The sequence below is a fragment of the Coffea arabica genome, chromosome 10c, assembly GCF_036785885.1.
Source record: "Coffea arabica cultivar ET-39 chromosome 10c, Coffea Arabica ET-39 HiFi, whole genome shotgun sequence".
NCBI classification, from domain to species: domain Eukaryota; kingdom Viridiplantae; phylum Streptophyta; class Magnoliopsida; order Gentianales; family Rubiaceae; genus Coffea; species Coffea arabica.
The window spans coordinates 31,972,631-31,977,456 of NC_092329.1; the positions used below are offsets into that span (position 1 = coordinate 31,972,631).

At 37.5% G+C, this 4,826-nt stretch overlaps 1 non-coding gene across 1 annotated transcript; it reads right to left on the bottom strand.

Annotated features, from left to right (window-relative positions):
• Positions 1-4,480: 4,480 nt before the first annotated feature.
• On the bottom strand, positions 4,481-4,587 carry LOC113715286 (small nucleolar RNA R71). The gene has a single exon (XR_003453922.1). It is a non-coding gene; the product is annotated as a small nucleolar RNA R71 (small nucleolar RNA).
• Positions 4,588-4,826: the final 239 nt, after the last annotated feature.

Here is a 4,826-nt window from a genome sequence, read left to right on the forward strand (position 1 = left end):
CACTCGTCCTCCCTTACTTTCCATTGAGGCTCTGTATACTGCTATTGTGAAATGTGAATCCTCTATATGTGATTGTTCTTGAGTTGTTTGGGTGATATCCCATCAACTACTACTACTGTTTGGGTACCCAACCTCATAGGTGAGTCGGTTCTATCGAGCCAGCAAGGGCTTGGTCGAGAAGGCCGATAAACCTTGAGGACTGTTTACTATACACTGAAACCGGTATACTCGAGTATTACCTAACTACTGTTTATGAAGTGCGGGCCCGGTGGGGGGTTGATTGGTGGACGGAGGCAGGTAAAAGTGGTGTTCTACGGACTTAATATTCTGTGTATACAAGTGTTGACGGAGTGTCAACGGAGACATTTATGATCAAGCTCAAGGGGATTTTGGCTCTTGAAAGCCACCCGTATCCTTGAATTGAATTGTGATTAATTGTTATTGTATCATACGGTATTTACTTGATTATTCTATGCCTTAAACTGGCTGTGTGTTTATTTGTTTTACTTGGAACCTCACTGAGCTTTAGCTCACCCCACTCCCTTTGTTTTCCTTAACAGATCGGGGATGGACTAACGGTCAAGAGCTTTCTTAGCTTTGTTTTGCTTGAACTTGTAAATTTTATTAAGATGACTTTACCTTTTACTTTTGTAAGCTTGAATTTATAAGTTGACTTATGTTATGTAATTCGTAGTATGAAATGGTAAGTGTGACTCTTAGCTTGCCATATTCAGTTTGGAAAGTTGATTGATAGTTATGTGTTATTAGGATTGTACAATTTAATTTGAAGTTATTTTCCCAGTTATTTTGAGTTGCTAGTTCTTTGATCGATTGAGTCCCGGCGAGAGTTGGGCAGGCAGTCCGCTGATACCCTAGGGTTCGCCCTAGGGAGAGGTAGGGCTGTCACACATACATCCATAGACCATAAATAATATCGCAATTCAAGCTTATAATTTACATTGATGCACAATCAAGATACAAAACCTCAATATACCCGAACTGGTTCAAAGTGTATACAATCCGGATACAAAACATTCTATTCGGCTAATAGCGCGAGTACAAGTCAAAAGTCAAAACAACTAGTCTATACTAGACTTTACATATCTCACGCCTCGCTCGTACCCCTGAAATGAAAACAAAAGGAGTGGAATAAGCTAAAAGCCCAGTGAGGTTCCAAATAGCAAATTGACCATTATTTATAAGTACAAGTTTTCGATATAGCAAAGTAACGAGCATGAAGAGTTCATAAAAGTGAGCAATAACACGTCAAGTGAAAATCTCAAAATGAGCGAGTGTAAAAGTTTTTCAAAAGAAACAATAATCCAATAAACAATAATCACTCCAAAGTATAAGGATACGGATGGCTCTCATGAGCCAAATTCCCATTGCATTACCAGAAGCTTGATCACGTAGTAGTTGACACTCCGTCAACTTTCAAGTAAGTAACCATTCCAGTAGAACACCACTTAAACGACTCTCCGTCCACCGTTCAAACCCCCAGCTGGACCCAAAATCCTCAAGAAACACGGGTGGTAATACTCGAGTATACCGATTAGTCGAGAAGATATCACTCCACTCGACAAAACAAGAGACCCAGGGTTCGTTACCCAATCGACCAAGCCCTTGTCGGCTCGACTTAAGTAACTCGCCGTAGGGTTTCTGGAATTCCAGGAAGTGCGCGCATCATAAACAAGTATATCAAGTCAATTGCAACAATAAACAAGTATATATCACATAAGGGCAAGTGCGATAAAGTACACTCTTGCCTTAACAATTCACGTATATAACATGTAATCATATTGGTCACGTATCAAGTTCAAGTATCAAGTTCAATTCGGTATTTGAAAGCACTCACCAAAACAAGTATAGTGCTTTAATGATCTCGTCCAGATGGTACTCCTGGCTTGGAGTCCAAATCTGCGATAAAAAGTTGCTTAAGAACTTGGAAAAACATGTAAGGTTCGAAACTTAGACGTTTCGTTCAATAAAGGTCAAGAAATTGAAATTCACTGGGTGAATAGTCACAAAATGGTTGCTCGTTTTTCAAACTGAACATTTTTGTAACATGTATACTTGGAAATAACTTTTAAGTCAAAAGTGCAAGAAAAACGGGTTTACATTGATTATTATGTCTTTTCCTCAAGGGTACAAGTCCGGCTAGGTTTTAACATATACCCCTCGACAACAAGATAGCCAAAGTTCTAGATGGTTCAAGTACTATTCATATCAACTCAACCCAAGTCGCAAGTGTCTCTCTATAGTCTTTGCGCGTAAAATTGGCCAGCATGCCCTTTGTGTTTACCTAATTTTCCAGCCATTTAGGCTTCATTCTTTTACTCAATCCAACCAAAAGTTATTCATATGTCAAAGTCAGTTCAATAGCCATTCCATAGGCTTAAAACAATACAAGAACAAAGATTAAGTTAATAACAAGTGCAGAAATGAAACTTAACAAAAGACAGTTTTGACGGGTTTTTGCGGAAATGACGCAACTGATACTATACTTATCGGATTTAGACACAACTTATACCGTTTCGAAGCTAAGATGAAGGCCTACAATTTTTATGAAGATCACTTGGTCCAATTTCCAGTGTAACCTGGTCAAATTCCCAATTCATATAACCTGGTTCCAACTATTTGGCTAATCAACTGTCCTACATTCAAATGACCATATCTCAGTCTACCGAGGTCCGTTTAGGGCGTTCTTGGCAGCGTTGAAAACCTAAGACAGTGTACTAAAACTTTCATGTTTTGGAAAATGGCTAAATCTGAATGGATTATAGTGAATAAACACAACCAAATAGACTAAACTGTCCACACGGAACTCTGGAATGTAACCTAGAACAGTGAGGGTATTTTCATCTTTTCACAAGCTACGTTGCTCCGATTGAGCTGAAATTTTGTAGACACCTATAAAATACCATTCTATACAACATTCATGTTTTAGGCCAAGCCTAATTCAGCCTCTAACTATGAGCACTAAAACCGGGCAGAATGTAATCCTGAAATTCCAGAAATCTGGAAATTTTGAAATCTCAAGTCAATCCTTCCATTTTCTTGCTTCCAATTCTACCAAAGCCCCTTATCTACTCTTATATACAACATATACTAAATATAAAACAAGGTTAGGCAGAAATTAATCAAACCCTAGCTTGCATATATCATCCAAAATCATCACCACAACTTGCATATCTTGTAATCAAGCCAAAACATGGACTAGATAACATCTTAAACCAAAATTTAAAAGAACAAGAACCATGATCAGATCTTATACCTCAAAGACAAAGCTTGGAAGAGTGATTCTCCACCTCCTTTGGAAATTTTTTGTTCCCCTAGCTTCCCAACTCACAACTCACTCTTTAATTGGTTTGGTTTCCTTTCTTTCTCACTTGGTTGATCAAACTCAAGATGAAATAGTTGTTTTTCTTGTTTTTCTTGCTCTCCCTTTTCTCTCTCTCTCTCTCGGCTGTGATGGTGCAGAAATGAAGAGCTTTGGAGTTGGTTTTAGGGATAAATATGAGGTAAGTTCATTAGTCAACCAACCAAGGGAAGACTACCACTTGTTGCTTCAAGATTGGTTCTTAATTTTTTTCCTTTTCCTTGTTGTTTTTGGTCAAAAATTTCGGCCAGCTTGCTCAGATTTATAGCTGATGTTTGGCTCTAATATTAAAGAGATGAAGTATATAAAAAATGATGGTCAAATGGTGCGTTCAATCGGTAGTGCACGGTACCCGTCAGTTCGCACCGTTTTTCTTAAAATCACACGTACTAGGGTTTTTACTTCCTATTCACTAACTTTTTATCATTGCCCTTACTCACATATTAGTTCTCTCTTAAAAGTCACTTTTAATCACCAAATTTGATCCTTGCTCCGTACCAAAAAATCATCCGGTGAAAAATCGCAAAAAAGCCTAATTTGCTCCAATCTTGGAAACGAAGAGTGAAACCCTACTTTCTAGGTTTATTTGCACTTAGTGTGGAATGACTGGGTGGTAGGGCTTTAATAAAATCATAAGTTCCAAATAAAAGGAAATTTTTAAGAAAACGTGAGGGATTTTACAATTCCAGTGATTAAAATTAGGGTTTCTATTAAAATATGAGACATTTAAGAAAACCGGTTAGTCACAAGTAAACTAGGGTTTTTATTACAATATTAGGGTTTCTAATCTTTTAAAACAAATAAGGTTTTAAATCAAACCCAAAGAAATACACTTTAGTATCTTCTTTACAAACAACCTCCTAATATTCGCGTCACACTACCGAAGATCCAAATTCTCATTTGTCAATATTTCTTGAAATTTTTGATACAATTAAGTTTAATGGTGTTACTGATGATGCAATTAAACTTCGATTGTTTCCATTTTCGCTAAGGGAAAAAGCCAAGGTTTGATTACAATCTCATCCTCCAAACACTTTTACTATTTGGGCTGAATTAGTTAAGGCTTTCTTAATAAATTCTTTCCACCTGGAAAAAACTGCTAAACTTGGAATGTATATAACTAGTTTCTCTTAACAGGAAGGAGAGACATTGTACGAAACTTAGGAGCGCTATCGAGAATTACAACGGAGATGTCCTCATCATGGTTTACCAGATTGGCTAGTAATCCAAACATTTTACAATGGTCTCACCTATCCAACAAAGATGCATGTAGATGCGGCAACGAGAAGAGCATTGATGCGAAAGATAGCCGAGGAAGCTCAACAATTGATTGAAGAAATGGCTGCTAACAATTACCAATGGGCCAACGAACGAGGTAATACAAGGAGAATCGCAGGTATGCTTAAAGTAGATACCTTGAATATGTTAAGTGCAAAGATGGATAATG